General features: G+C 35.4%; 1 protein-coding gene across 18 annotated transcripts in view; it reads left to right on the forward strand.

Annotated features, from left to right (window-relative positions):
* The window catches only part of LOC308199635 (uncharacterized protein), a 305,939-nt gene that overhangs the window by 117,189 nt on the left and 171,682 nt on the right, over positions 1–17,068 (forward strand). The gene's annotated exons all lie outside the window — the stretch shown is intronic.

The raw sequence follows: 17,068 nt of genomic DNA on the forward strand, positions 1-17,068 counted from the left end.
TTAATGTAATTGTCACCTTCTACCTTGCCAAAGTTATAAGGACAACAAGCTATGCAGAGATGAGAAACTTGTGGTAAGGGTGTGATTATACAGACTGCAAAGCTGATTTTGTGGGTGAGGAGGCATACCAGACTAGCACACACATTTATGTTTAGGGCTCCTTTTACATCCAATGGTTAAGATGTGCTTTAGAGAATTTAATGCTGTTCTTGTATCTGTAATTCACTCCAGTGGAACATTTGCAGTTCATGTGCTCTATGGAAGTCCTTTAGAGACTATTTTAAACATTAATGAGCTAGGTGCTGCTGGCAGTGGCATTATTTCTTTTATATTGATTAAAAAAAAATAATCAAAAGGATTTTTTACGGCTTCAAACAGTCTGAATGATTCACATGCTGCAGCTTTAACATGCTGTCTCAACAAAAGGTAATTCTTTTGTGTTAGAGGTTATAAAAGAATTTTTTTTTCATTGCTATGTGCATTATTGTGAAGAAAAGAGCTTGTGAAAATTCACATAAATGAAAGTATTATTTCATTAAATTTTATACTCCTGATGTTTGTGATTGATTAATGGCAAACAACAGAAAAGTATGTAAAAATAGAGCTCTTAGATTTTAAGATGACATGAACTTAACGTTCCCACACCAGTCCATCATCATCTGTGCCTAACCAAAAATTTATCGGTAGTGGCTAAGTCTATCCATGAAAACCATCAGTGTAAGAAATTGTACAACCTTTCTAAACTATATATTCCATTATTTACTTCTCTGTACTTTGAGAAGGTTTATCCTAATGTCTGTCTTTACCTTTCTTGCTGCAATTTAAACCTCATTCCTATTTTTCTTACCAGTGGTAAAAGAACTCATTATCCCCTTCTATTTTGTTGAAGGATATGTGAAGGATATATGAATACTGTTATCCTGGGTCCCTTCACTCTTCTCTTTTCTAGACGAAAATGATGCTATCTAGTCATGCTTCTTCTGCTTTCTTATTCTATTATAGAAAATTTGTTCCATGATTACACAAAGCTGACAGCAGATTCTGCTGTGTCTCAGTGATTTGTATACCTCATCAATATCATCAGTTGATCAATGTTAAGTTTGTTGTATAGTCCCCATTTATTATATTGTTTTTTTCCTCTACTTTTTTTTTTCCTGCTGACTTTTCAGCTGTATGAAGAGCAACTTCTTTAGTCTTTTATTTATGGCATGAACTGTTTTCTCATGTGATCTTAGTCATAGCTGCATATAACCAAATTGTTTAAGCTAGTGCTAGAAGCTGTTCTCCTCAAATGACTGTTCTAAAATGCAATCCTAGACTTCATTGTCTGGGATCAAATATTTTAATTTTGTCATGTTTAAAACTGCATGATACCAACAAGTTCCTTGCTTCAGCTGGAAGATGCTCAGTGTATGAATGCCGCAGTGGCCCATATTAAAATGACCTTGAATTCTTCATTGTATTCACTTTGTCTCCTAATCCTCCCATGAAATATTTCCAATGTGTCTAATTTCCTTATCCTTTTCCAAACTAGTTTTCCTTTAGATTTTTTTTTCCATGATCATATCATTCACAGGTGATTTTACATACAGTCCCTATAACCGTTAGATATGTAAGCTGTTGTTTTTCTCTGTATAAATGTTTTAGTATAATGTTCCAATAGTGATTCACTTCCAGTTATTGGGGCATGTAGAATAGTTCAGTTTTGCAATCAAAATATGAACATTTCCATAGAAGTCCAAATGCAGGTAAGGAGGCATTCCTTTTTGCCCATTGGCTGATGATAGAATAGACTACAGATCAGCATCTGAGAATAACTCTTCATTTTTCTTTTCTCATGTTAATCATTATGGTTTCTGACTCCCTAGAAGATGAAATATAGAAAATGCTACTGCTTTGAAATGAATCCACTCTAAATTAATATTATATTGCTGTGTCTGTTTAAACAGACAGAACATTATTTAGGTTTGGTGCAGGTGAAAGCACTTTTTTTGTCTGATTATTTTTCCCCTGTCCCTGACAGAATAGTAATTTTGGAAGATATATTGGTATACTTTGTGCAATTTGCAGATCCAGACATTACCAGTCTTCAGGCTTTGAAAGGGTAATGACAAAGAACTGCTTATAAATCTTGTGTTAATTTAAGATATTTAGTCTTCTGTCTCTTAGATTGATATATTTTGGCACTCTAACTAACTTCTTATTAACTATAGACTTGCATGTTGTCCTGTGTGGAGGCTTTAAACTAGATAAACCTACACTGAAACTATGTTAGCTGGCATATTTCAACAGTAAATAGATTCCAGCTCTATGTTTTATGCATCACATATATTGCTTACGATTCAAAACACACAAGACATGTTTCCAGGGTTTCATGTACTGTAAATAAATGTAAAACAAGCTCCTTGCACAAAAGTGATACAAAATAATCAGCACCGAGAAGGCTAAGAAGCTAAATGGTACTTGGAAGACTGTAATTAATATTAATTGTTTGCTTGCTAGAACAAGTCATTAAACTACTCCACCTCTTTTGCTTGTAATGCAAATCCAGCTGAATGAAAATAGTGTATGATAAACACACTACTCTAAGTCCACTGGTTAAATTTTGAACATCCTATGTAGTAGAGGAGTAGGAGAGGCAGAACTTGAGAGTGTGCAATGGTTAAAGAACTGCAGCAGCTTAAAACCTGTCAGTGGTTTCCACTGATTGTAGGAAAGGAAAAGAAAGTATATATTTTTATCTTTTTCTTATTGTGAACTAGCTTGGACAGGTGGAAAAAGAGACCTCCCTTATTTTCTTTGCCAGCATTTTTTTTTCCTCATACTCAGAAAATCAACTCACAAAATTACTGGTACTTAAGACTGAACAGTGAACCTAGTGACTGCTGCAAACTATGTGTTCTAGCTTTCTCCTCACTTCCAGTGTCTCCCTAAAACACTATTCCTTAGTTTGTGCTATAAAAGCTACTTACCTCAGTAGTTCACTTCATTTTCTCCTCTCTGCCTCTAGGCAAGCTCTATTCTTCCACCGGTGTCGGAAGAAAGTCAGGTCTCCCTTTGTTTTTTGCCTACCAAGGAGTTTACTCAGATTGCTGTAGAGTTAGCACAAATACAGAACTCTTTGACCGAATGCTCTGCTTGCATGTTTGGAGTCAAGACTGCTACTTCAGTCTGGGCCTTTTTAGTTCAAGGCTTTGTGAAATACTTTTCCTCCTTCTGTTCTGGAGTTTCATATTTAGACAGCTGATTTCTTCCTGCCTCTAAATTCAGAATCATCTGGGACAGATGAGATCATTTCACCTATGGCAAACTGATAGAAGAGAACAAGCTTCTGTGATGATTTTTTTTTCTAATTGTGAGAACGATAGAAAAATAAAGTACATTTATGTTAAATTCAAGTTGACTTTTAAATAATATTAAATTTCTCATTAGATATGCAGTGTGACTAATAAGGTTTAATTATTTTTGATGAAAGCTAAATAAGTTAAGCTGTAGAACATCGTAACAACTATGCATACTCAGTCAATTTTTAAGTGTCAGCATTGCAATAAAATTAAAAAGATTAATGCAGTTTATTTTTCTTCTGAGGTAGCTGAAAAACTGTTTTGTGCTGACTTGAAGCTCTTAATATTCTTGACATCTTTTTGGATTTTTTTTTAATTTCAGTTACACCTGTAAATTTTAATCTTTGGTTTAGGTCTTTATAACTTCTGCAATGGCAGAGTATTACAAAATTAGCTGTGATAGTCTATGTAGGACAATAAAATATATGTCAATGAAATACAATGTCAGTACTTCTGACATTGTCAATCTACTTGATACTTTCTTTAACTAGCTTAAGAGGAAAATTTCCAGTACAGCAGAGAACTGAGAAGATAGCAATTGCCTATATCTTCAAACAAGCTATTTTATTCACAAATCACCACTTTATAAATAAAGTTTGGAATTATCACAAGAAGTTAAGCATTGACTTAACTATTGACTTAACTCCTATTTTTTTTTTTTTTTTAGCCATTATTAATGAACTTAAGGATGTTTCTGCTGTTTCCAGAAGCTGAATTTACTATTCTGGAAGTTTAGTGCCTCACTAGTGAATGTAAAGAAGATGCAAGTTCTGCACGCATTTTTATAATTGTTCTGTCGACTTTCCTATATCCTACACATCACTGAGTTCCCTAATTTCAAACAAGTGGCATTTCTAACAATATTCTTTTGGAAGGCTGATTTCTTCAATCATCTAGTCCAAGCTTTTCATATACGCTGATGAAAAATATTGGCCATGATTTCCTTTTCCCTTTTCTGTCTAATTTCCTAAGCAATACACTATACCATCTGGCAAAATACATTCTCTAGCACATTTGAGTAATCATATAAGGCCTTTTCCATTATTTCTGGTCCCATGAGCACTTAAGTTAACTGATGCAGTTCTTCCCCCCCCCCATTAATGTTCAAGGGCATTTATTTATTAACAATGAGAGTTGTTTTCAACCTCAAATATTTATGTCAAAGATATTAAACCTGGTGTTAATACAGAATTTCTGATATGTTTGAATTTTCTTTTTTCTTTTTTTTTTTCTTTTTGTTAGGTTTCTTTTTGGCTAATAGATGGGTTGCTCCCTATGTTTTGAGAGTACTTCCCATTTTAAAAATATTCCTAATACTTAACTGATGTGAACTGTTTTTCTTCCTGATATTTCTCTGTACTATTGGTAAACTGTGGCTTTTTTGTCCTCAACAGCTTTGTAAAGGGCCTTCTGTGTTTTTTATACACTTTTTTTGTGTGTGTATGTGTTTTGTTATTTATTTTTCTCATTTCCTTGTATTTAATCTCAATTTGTCTACTTGACTGTGCATGCAGCCATCCCAGTTTCTATTAGCTTGATTTTCCTGAAGAATTTCTAGGAAATACATTGCCAAATATTTCCTTCCCTCTGATTATGCCTAAGAGGTTCCTTCTTTGTTCATTCCATTTGTATTAATCTTCCTCCTTTTGTATTTGTGTATTTGGGGCTGTTGAAGTATTGAAATTACAGTTTTCTTGTCATATTCATGGCTTTTACCATAAGCATTGGTGGTATTTATTATTGGTGATAGTATTAAAAACTCCAGAGAGACAAAAAATAACCCTTTTCCTTTGCAGTGTAGAATGATAGACAGTAGATGTAGAATGATAGATAGTATGCCAAAACCTTTTTACCCCAGAACCGTTTAATCTGTTGTTTGTGCTTTTATGAACTTAGCTTAGTGAATAAAATGAGTATGTTGGATATAGTTTATCTCTGCACTTAGGGGGTAATGATTAAGCAAAGATCTTATAAATTGATAGGAATGGAAGGGCTATAAGAAAGAGATTGCACTTAGGTTTTGTATTGTTTTATAAATAAATATATATTTAGTGTTTTGTTGTTGTTGTTTTGTTTTGTTTTGTTTTTTGGTATTTATTTGTAACCACTAGTGTTAGGGACATAACATCTGAAGTAAGGTTGTATAGCCCTGCTTAAACAAACATTTCAGAATCCTTACTGTTGCATATAAAAGAAGGAATCATACTCTCGTGAAGGCATCTTCTGCATTGTATGGACACAGCTGCACTCACAGAAATGTTTTTTGTTATGTCATCAACTCTAAGTAAGAAAATAAAAATCCAAATAGATTTTTTGTTTGTTTGTTTTATTCCTTTAATGAGAGCCCGATCCAATTACAAACCTCATATGAAGTAACACATTGCTGCCTACAGAGGTCTCTGAAATTGTAAAGCAAGGAGAAGGGATAAAAACATCCTGGAAGGTGACACATTAATTGCAGGGTATTTGCAACTTTTTTTTTTTCTATTTTGATATTAAAAAAAATTATCAACATTTACATGAATTGGGAACTCAGTTCATGTAAACAAAAATATAAAGTCACTACTTTGTTTTCAGTTTTTATAAATGCTGTGTGTTTGATATCACAGATCCTTTTCATCTCAAACCTTCTTAGGACTGAAGTTAAGTCTAGTTCTTATAGCATGTCAGTAAATTTTTAGAGAACATTTAAATTTTAAGAGAAATCCCTTTAAAGAATCTCACTGTTTTCAATATTTTTTATCAATCTCACTTGGCAATTACTGGAGCAATATGAACAGCTGAATTCTGGCTTGAGAGAACTCTTCCCTAGGAATTTTTATTTGGTATTAATGTGCTTATAACATTTGGACAGGAATAACATAAATAGAGTTTAATTTACTTAACCAGACTTGAGATAGACTGGATTTGATATGTTCATTTATTTCACTATTTAGTAGTATTCTCTTCTGGTTTTTGCCAAGGCCTAAGATTATCTGACCATCTGTCTATTTTACTACAAAGCAATATCTGCTTGTCATTATTGGCAGTTAATTTTGTGGCAGAAATTCAGAGAATGTGTTCTCATGTTCTGATTTATTCAGTGACATTCTCAGAATCTAGCAAATCCTATCAGAGAATTAAAGGATACTTAGCAGAAGAAAAGTGTCATAAAAGATATTCACATTTGCCACTACTTAAAAATATGGCAATGGTATTCTTCCATATCAAACCACTTGGCCAGATTTATTCTGAGTAGCTCAAATTTTTATTAGACATTTCCAGCAGAAAGGTACAGCATCACTGGCTACAAGGCTGGAATATTTATGCCTGTGAGTGATTTTATGTCTGCACAGTACACTAATAACATGAGAAGATTCTTCTCCCATGTAGTGAGTAGACTCACATCCATTTTTACATTGTCATAAATATGTCATAAAATGTCAGAAATGTGTGCTCAGAAGCAAAAAGGTAACGAGATAATCAGCTGTACTCCATTTAATTTCCCTAAACTGACAAGTTATTTAAATTCTTCTGTTTCCTAACAAGGTTTGGCGAGTATTTATCGATGGAAAAATACATCTGTTCCAACAGAATTCCACGTTTGATTTTTCCTACTATTGTAGCTTTTGACAACTTTTTAAAATCTTCCTTCTGATTTTTCTAGTTTCATTTTTGTTAGCATATTTAGCTGGGCTGTACATGTCTTTATCAGAGTAATTTCTGTACAAATTATTTCAGTTAAAATTGTGATCTTATGTTCAACAACATTCTTCACAAAGCTACCACTAATAATTGGTGCTTGATCTTTTGTCCTTTATGTGTTGGTGCTCCCACTTTCTTGCCGTCAGTTTGAAGTCTCAAGTGAACTCAGAGTTAGTATGTAACAAGTCCCCTTCCTCTTGCTTGGCACAGATATCTCTGCAATGCATAATTCTCCTACTACGGGGAGAATGGGTAAGGGTTGCCTCTGCTTTTGCTTTATGTTTAAGTCACCATTTAATGAATAATGTTGTGCTGCAGATTATGGTGTATATTTAAGAATACCTGAGCTAATTTTAAATGTAATAACACAGAGACTAGAAGCCTCTATGTAGCTTCACTTAACATAATTTTCTCTTGGGGAAACTTTTATTTTCTGAACAAGATGTTATAATTTCTGCTGGTAATTGACTTCTTATATATGAGATATATGCATGTCTTCCTGTGCTGTGTAGACATAAGGGCTTGCTCAAGGTTCTCTGTTGTGTTTCTCTGTTGTACTGTATGCATAGCCCAGTGTCTTGGATTGTCTGAAGGTTGTTATAAAGCATCTTAGATTTGTCAAAGATTATTCTTGCTAGTTGTACATAACAGCTCCTTTTATAAAGCTGATTGGCGTCATCAAAGATTGGTTGCTGAATTTAAGTTGAATCCAAACTTGGTTATGTAATGAAGTGTACGATTAATAAGTCAAAGCATATCATCAGAAAAGCAAATATAATCTGGAAATTAATAAAGAGATTTATATGCGTGCGATAGAAAAACAGCTGCTTTAAATCCAAGAGAAGACAATTTTATAATCAGAAAATATTAACGTACAAGAAATAGTATTTTAGTATTTATTAGAGTTTAGTTTTTCTTAGCTGTCTTATTACCTCACTGAAAGAGAATATCATTACGTGTCTATAGAAAAACAGTCAATGTTTCCAGTTAATTCCAGCATGGTAGAATTAGAAAGATTACATGAGAGAAAGAGAGAAAACAAAGGGATGTTGGAAAGTCACAAATAAGTGAATGGTTTAGGAGCAAAGGCTTACTGTTGCTATGTTTTTATGTTGTTGTTTTAACCCAAATCTACAGTGTCAACAGTATGCTGATTGGTAGTTATTTAAATCTGATGGCAGGAGATATTTATTTCTAGAGTGTGATAAAAATAAATTCTTCAGTGATGTTCACAATGAAAAAGCAAGTAGGTGTGCAGCTGAATAATCCCATTTTTGAATTAACTTCTAGTTTTGTTCCAGGAGAAGGGCAGACACCTCTCAGCACTCAGTAGCAAACATTCGTATTTCTAATAACCCAGCTGACATCCTCATACCAATATATTCTTCTCTGTACAAAAGGATATTTCTACAAGAAAATTGTAACCCAGTGTAAATGATGAAAAGTGGAAATTATAGAAAATGTAGCTTGATACATTTTGTGTTAGATTGTATTACAAAATAATAATAAACAATTTATTGAAAATAATTTATTGATAATCTTTTTGAAGACTGAGTCTTCATTTCCATTCCAATTTTGCTTTGAATAGATATTTGCTAGGTGCAAATTTTAGGTTAAAATTTCTTTATATTCAAGAAAAGATGCAAAATCAACAGCTGATAACTTTTCAGTCATATCTTTAGTTCTTTCAAATTATTTTAAAGGAAATTTCTTTTCTAATGAGTAAGGTATAAAAGTCTGAGGCTAGGAAGCAAAAATATGTCTACATTATGTAATTAATCAAGTAGTAATTTAGACCTACATATTAACACATCTTAAACTTTTTTTTTTTTTTTTTGACATGGAGTGACATTGAGAAGGCTTATGTGCTCAGTGCTTGGAAGTTTGATGCCCAATACAAAGAATCAAATGAAGGAACACCAAAGCAATTTTCCCTTCCTCCCTCCACTATGAAGTTGAACTTCTCTGAGGTGTTGCAAAAAGAGTAAAAATAATTTCTTTTCATTGATATTATAACAACACTTTGCAGGTGTCCTTAGACTCTAATCATCCAAGACTTTCACATATGCTACACACTGTGAACAGTCCCTTTGAAGTTAATTGAGTTTCACCAATTTACTCCAGCAGAGAGTGAAACCCTGTTTACTGGATTTTAAATTCAATATGAACACATTAAAATACAAAACAGTAGTTCTAGTAGCTCTATTATGCATGTTGTAGGCTTTCTCAATTAAGACACGTCAAATCAGATTTATTTAAAGATAAAATCACCTTCTGGGGCATTGGGTGTGTAAACGAATTAAAAACTAATTAAGTGTAGGTCTCTGGAGACTTACATTTCTTTTCCCTCCCCCTAAAATTAGATATATGTCTAAATAAGAAGGAGATGTGAAGATTAGTGATAACTTCAGGGTTGTTTTTTATTTACTCTGAAATCTCCCAGCATTTGCTAACCTGTTTCATCATACAGAATGTTACTTTCTTTTTGGCTTTTTAGAGACTGAAATACGACTCCGTGTGCTCCCAACACTTTTATTGTAGCTCATGTTAAATAACACCCATTTTAGCAACTGTTTCCTAAATAAGGTGATAACATGGCAACTGAAAATTTCCAGAGAAATTGTTGTAAGCCAAAACTTGACAGTGTGACACCATCAATGAGCAAAAGGAAAACACCAGAACTGTCAGAAAAAAAAAAAGAGTTTCATTTTCCTAGATGCAGTTGTGGATGTCTGCTTGGAGGTGAGCACAGTTTTAACTGGTTGAATGACTGCAGGGAAACCCTCATTACTCTGGCAATTAGTTTAATATTAAATTGAACTAAAATTAAATTTATAATAATGTAGTAGGCCAGATCATAAGAGATTTCAAGTCAGTAGGAACTAGGCATTCTGTATTTCCCAGACCTTAGGCCAATGTCACCTTAACTTAAATTATGTAACTTCTAGTGGAAGACGGCGCACACTTATTAAGGATCACCATTGTGTCTGCACCTGGAGGATATAAATCTATTAGTCAGAATTAAAAAGACTGAGATATTTAAAGTGGCGTTAAAAAATGAATCTCATGCAATGAGATTCATCTCATGCATGGTGAATGATATAAAAGAAAGATCTTATTCAGCTGTGTATAAAGTTCCTGTGTGTTGGATACTGACAGCAGGAGAGGTTGCAGAGGGGTACAGACTGAACGGGGAGAGTAGCTGCTGTGGGATTCTCCAAAACTGGAACTGGAGGTAGCTAGTTCATAGCTTGCATTGAGTTCAGAGTCATTTGATTGCTATCATGTCTGTGTCCATGAAAAGCAACTAACGAATCAAGGAATCACAAACAGTGTATGTCCAAGAGTGTGAGTTGTGATTTTTTAGAGTCACTGTGTGCATTAGTTTGAAATAAAATTCAAACTAAAATTCTACATGGACAACACTTCACTCTTTTTTTCAGATGGCATAAACAACTTGTTTACATGTTGATCAGTACTTGAAGCCTCTCTTTGATCCCTGTAGGTCTGATCAATTTTTACTTACTTGTGCCATAGGAACGTCAGCACTTCCAATCGCTAATTTAAGATTTTGATAAGAGCACAGTCTAAAAATCACAGGAAATCCTCAAAGGGGCAGTGTCATTGGAAAGGCTGGCATTTGATTCAAATCCCAGAGGGAGAAAAGAAGTCTGTAAAGGTATATTTGTCCCCAGTTTGCAATCACCTTCAGTGACAGCAGTGTTCATAATGATGGTCTTGCTTTGCAATGGAATCCCAGCTCCCCGATAGCTATTTAACTTTTTCTTGGAGCTGATATATTGATATGACAGTTTTATTTCATTTCCATGAAAAACCTCTCAAAAACTATTAGTTGTTCTGTTAGAGTGTGGGTTCCTATGGCAGTACCTTTCTTCTTAGTTCTTTGTAGCTCACATACTTTACAGTTTAACTACTTGTAAGACACTTGCAATAGTTCTGGTTGAAGTTTGCAGACCACTGGCATTTTAGTCTGGAGGGAACAGTTACTAGTAGACTAGCACACTGATGCTGAGGAGGACCGGGGATATTTCTTTATTAAGATAACATAGCTCTAGAGCTGGAAATGCAGCAGGGGATCTGCTTTGTAAGGAATGCTCTTTAGTGAGAAGCATCTGCTGGCAAATCTTTGGCATGCAGCAAGGCAGCAGGAAAATAACTCAATGAAGAGGCTTTCCTGTGAGTTACTAAGAGTTGCTTCTGGCAAGAACATCAGGGAAATGCCTCCAGAGCAGCATCTGAATCAGAGAACTGGAATGAGGTATAGTGACATCTCCACCCAGAGTGCCTGAATGTTTGAATTTTAGTCTTGTTGTCTTCTCTTGTCCTTATCCTTCCAAATACTCCAGAAGCTTTGCAGATTCTAGTAGTGCACACAATCTATGAGTACCACCAGCAAGGGACACAAAATAGATACAGAAAATCTTCACCTTAATTGCTGTGGTTTAATCCGGCTGGCAGCTGAACACCACACAGCCATTTGCTCACCCTCCCCCCTCCCTCTCTGGGATGGGGGAGAGAAACGGGAAAGTGAAGCCTGTGAGTTGAGATAAAGACAGTTTATTAAGACAGGAAAATAATAATAATAATAATAATAATAATAATAATAATGTGTATGAAACAAGTGATGCACAACGCAATTGCTCACCACCCGCTGACCGATGCCCAGCCTATCCCCGAGCAGCCGGCCCCCCACCCCGGCCAGCCACCCCTATATATTGTTTAGCATGACGCCAGATGGTATGGAATACCCCTTTGGCCAGTTTGGGTCAGCTGTCCTGGGTCTGTCCCCTCCCAGCTCCTGCTGCACCCCCAGCCTGCTTGCTGGCAGGACAGAGCGAGAAGCCGAAAAGTCCTTGGCTTGGTGTAAGCACTGCTCTGCAACAATTAAAACATCAGCATGTTATCAGCGCTCTTCTCATCCTAATCCAAAACATAGCACCCTACCAGCTACTAGGAGGAAAATTAACTCTGTCCTAACTGGAACCAGGACATTAATGTAAGAGAGTCCTTTCTGAAAATTTTCTTGATGATCCTAAAGTGCGCTGTGCCACTTGACTGAAGTCAATCACTAATCAAGTTGTCTTTATTTGTTTGGATTATTGTATATCATGGACTCTTTTGTTGCATCAGACCTATCTTCCTATTTACATGCTTAGTATTCTCAAATTGTTATATTTGCACATCCATACAACTGCCTATATATGTCAATGTTGACCTGTGAAGTAACATAATATTCATCCTGTGCTTTGGGATATAATGTAGGGTCTTAAGATACAAAAAAAAAAAAAAAAGTGAATTCCTATTCTTCATGTGATTATATGTGATTCCCATTGTTACTATAGTGTAGTTCTTAATCTTTTATGTAATACTTTAAGAGAATCTGTTGAACAGAAACGGTAACACCATTAATTAAGTATAACAGCCTCAGGGCCAGATGCTAAATAATGTTTAGTAATGGGTTTTACAATATATTTATTGAGCTCCTTATGTGCGCTTTTGACTCTTTTTCAATGCTAATGTTATTATACATTAGCACTCAGATGTTCTTCCTCATGATACAATAGCTATGGCAGTCTGCCTGCATAGTTTTGAAATAACTTAATCTAATGCTTGTTGAAGACAATAGAAAGATTTCCTGGGTGTAGTATCACAATCTCTATAAAAGATTAAAATACCGACCCACCACTTTTCCACAACTTTCTTCAAGACAAGCTATATATTCTTGCACATGAATTATTATCTTATACATATTCTATCCCCCAACTCAAACAAAAAGGCAAACAGATAATTGCTAGCATGCCTGAAATAAGGTTTATACTGGGTATAAGGAACACAGAGTGAGGTATTTCTATCGTATTTTATAAAGTTCAGCGGGCAAGTGGTCATAAATCATCATTTCATAAGGCAGGAGAAAAGGCAGTGTAATACAAAGCCTAAACAATGCTGTTGAAAGCAAGACTCGGAGGTCTCTGACTCAAGTTTTATTTCTGATTTCCTTGTAGCCAAGTGAAAAGTATTTCTGGCTCCACAAGATAAGCATGCATGCCTACAGAAATTAGGAAGTAAGTGGGTGTTCAAGCTTTCACTCAGCAAATGGTTCTGGGGACATAATTGTGCACAATGTTCTCAAGTCTGAGAGATCAGGAAGACCTCATTAAAAATATCTGAGAGTTGTTAAGAATGAAAAATTATAATTAGGCTTTTCTTCGTGTATGTACAACCACCACTTAGGATCAGGGAAAAAAAGTTACCACTCTTTTGGTAAAAGAATTTTCAGTTGAAAGTCCAGTCAATTAATTATTTATTATTTAACTTTATTACGAACTCGGTAAAACAGCAACAGGAACTCCTCTGCATTAAATAGCCTAACAGGCCTTCCACATTAAATTTCTATGATAAGTTGTAGGTTGCTTTGTTTTGGTCACCTAAGGACTTACAATTCTTACAGAACTGATTTTTTGAAAACTGTATGTCAAAAGTTTGTTTAATATAGATGTCCTTGAGATGTCTCTGTACTGACAAGTTTGACAGTATATGGTGTTGGCATCAAATGGCACTTCTTTATTAACTTTTAATTTCCCCCGCCTGAATATATGTGTGTTGTCTTTTTTGTAAGGTAGTGGTTTGTTGTTGCTGATACTTAAATATAAGTTTATTAGATTATTATTTCAGCACCTGTGACAAGAAGCGTGAGGTGCAACAAGATTTATATTCGAGTTTTATTTATCTTCTAATGGAAATGTCCTTGTAGTATCCTACAGAGGGAGAAAGATGAAAATGCTCTTTATATTCTATAAGATTAATGCCAAATGCTTACTTAAGGGAGATGAGACTTATGTATTTTATTGCTATATCATCCATTTCACTGGTCTAATGTTTTAACAAAGATGAGTTTCTCAACCAGCAAATAAGCATTCTGTTAAAGAAATGTTCATTTTTCAGGAGTGTACTTCATTAATTGTACTATAAATATACAAATATTTACCACATATTGGTTGTATTTGTTCAGAAAAATATCCATTGCCATACAGATTTTCAAGATCTGCTTGATAATCAAAGGATTTAAGTGGTGCTGAACTAGCATTAGGTATGTACATTTATACCAAGGAAGGAGAGTTTTTTTTCCAACTTTTCTGCGACATTTCAGCTCTGCATTAGTTAATAATGGATCCACCACAATTGGGTCGAATATTTTCTTCCTTAAGATAGTCTGCATCAGTCTGTCCAAAATGGAGACCATAGCAGGGAGGGAGAAAAAGTGCACCTCTTAACATGTTTATCACAGGAATCCTGTTTCACAAATGAGCTGCATAGCTCTTAAGCACTGCCTCTAGCTACCTTTTTTCTTCATGCCGCTATCACCAAATTTATAGATGGAAAGAAGGGCTATTGCTTCATCCAGCCCATCATCCCCGACACTTATTCTGACATTTATTCTCTAAAATATAGTTTCTATTGTTGCATTTTGCTTAGCACTAAAAGGTCTGTAATGGCTGATCTACTTCCTCCTCCTCTTTGTGCTGCCTGGAGCAATGTGAATAGCAACCTCCTTAGACCTCAAATTCTCTGGCTTGACTTTACCGCAGTGCTTGTGGCACTTGCAAAAAGATTTTTCAGCTCTGGTGTAGTAAATTAGAGAGTTCTGTGTTCGTAATGGAAACAAAAACTAAAGAGAGTGAATTAAGACTTGCAGCACTATTATTATTGCCCAAAGGAAAAACTGTGAGGGTTAGCAGATGCTGCCTCTTCTTTGTGATTTTTTATCAGTTTCTGTGAATGTCACCACTTGGAAACTGAAATGTAGCTGTAGCCATGAGCAAGACCATTTAGCAGCAAATATAAGTCCATGCAGGCATTTGAATATGACTAACTTTGTGTCATTTTTTCAGAATAAGAGGAGTCAGTGGCAGTTTAATGTGAAATCCAGTATTAGATTTGGCTCAGTGACCATAACTCTGGCTTTTGCCATCCCAGGTGAAGGTTCAGTTGCTAATGTACAGAGAGCCGTGCTCCTCCTCTCTCTGCTCCAACAAATCTGGAATATGTTCGTATATAGCTGTTCCAGTGGGAGGGTTGAAGAATTCCTCCATCCAAAATTTAACCTACATCTGTGTTTCCTGTTGCCAGCCAGTAGGCTGGATCCAACCCCAAGAGCCATCCAGCTGGACTGTTGCCTTTTCCTTGAAAACAAGGGGCAACAGCCAAATGGCTGTGAACGGTGAGCGTCGGAGGCTGACCTCCTCAGGAATGGAGGAGGTTCAGCTGGAGGCTCACCCATGCCTACTCATGCATGGGATTTGTTTTGTTGCAGTCACTGCCCCATCAGCGAAGTCTGCAAAGGACTGTTACATGACCGAGACAGCTCATGTGGATGGAGAGAAGCAAAAACCCTTACTGTCAATAGGGCCGTCTTCTGTGGGGGAAAACGGGAAAAGTTTGAGACTTGGTAGAAAAAGGAGAGTGGTGACTCAGAAGCATAGGGACAAGGTGTAAGCAAGTGAATGTTGGAATATCCCTGAGTTTAACTACAATTACAAAACACTATAAAAAAAAGTGTGTTTACTTTTTCTCTTTCTAGGGCAAGATTAATTGAAAAAGTTTAAGCGTTTCTAAATCACATTACTTGCCTCAGGAATCTGAAATAGTAACGGTGTGTCTTTTTGTAGTTAATTCAAATTACTTGCGTATGTGTTAGCTGACGTTGGCATAAGTAAATTGATTCTCTGTGGTGTTTCATCTTCTTGGTTGTTTGGAATTTAGCTTAATTCTCAATTTGTCTGCTTTATGCAGGCATGTATATCAGCATGAAACTATTCACATTCATTTTCTCCCTGTCTGTGTGACGCACTTCCATATGCGGATTCACATTTAACTAATATACTCAGATAATTTCATGTACCCTGCAGCTGTATTGACTATATTATTGATTCTGTACTGTCATTTAGAGTTAGGCTTACTTTTTGTTCTTATACCCATCAGAGAGAATACAATATGATAAGGATTTAGTAGAGAGATTTAACAGTCAGACTCTTGAGATGTTTATGTGACCTAATTATTTTATACTGTTGGTTCTGATTTTCTTTCTCCTAACCAATCCCTCTCTTACTGACTTTACTATCTTTACTTACTTCTTTAATAAAATATTAATTTATGTTATTATGTTGCTACTGAATTTGGTACTCACCTGTTAAGAGCTCTCTAACAAAAGGAAAGATGTTCTCTTCCCCTTTCATCAATGCAGAGACCTTTTGTGGAAGCAGCAGTGATTCCTACTTTGCAAGAATGCATACACCTATAGTGAATATAAGCAAGTGAAATTGTATTATCGATTGGTGTATTTCCTTAGTGGAAATTTCCTATATTTTCTTGGGATTGGAGTCAAGTTTAGATTCACAGTATGGAAACACGGGGTACAATTATCCAAAGGGCTTAACACTATCTTAACACTATCTTTCTTAACTTACTTGTTTCCATAGGCATTAGCATCAACATTTATTTCCAAAATCAGTTGGAAATCATCTTCCTCCTCCTTTTTTTTTTTTTTTCTTTTCATTTTTCTCTTGAACTGTTGTAAGTTCTGTGATACAGCAAATCTCGTTTTCACTTTCACACCGCTCCTTTATTCTGGGATAGCTCCTGACTTTCTGTTTCAGATATCTGAGATGAAGCTTCACAGTTAGAATATCAGTCATACTCTGGATTATCAAAGAAAATCAACTATAAGAAAATCTTGACTGCAGAAACGTATGTAGTGGGAACAGCTCAGAGCTGAACTAGTAAGATTTGAAGCTTCAAAGAATGGAGGAAGAATAGAGAGGGTCAGTAACTGGAACAAGCTTAAATGATGCACGTCAGAAGTAGAAACAGAAAACTTTAGAAATTTTTTCTCATCATAGATTGGAGTAGATATAGAAGAAGAAATTGTTTAGAAAGGATAAAGGACCCATGGTTGTGCTAGGCCAACAGGAGGAGTAAGGGAGTATCTAGAGCACTGATCTGCACTTGTGTAGGCTGCTTTT

Source organism: Anser brachyrhynchus (assembly GCF_964034855.1).
Source record: "Anser brachyrhynchus genome assembly, chromosome: 9".
NCBI lineage: Eukaryota > Metazoa > Chordata > Aves > Anseriformes > Anatidae > Anser > Anser brachyrhynchus.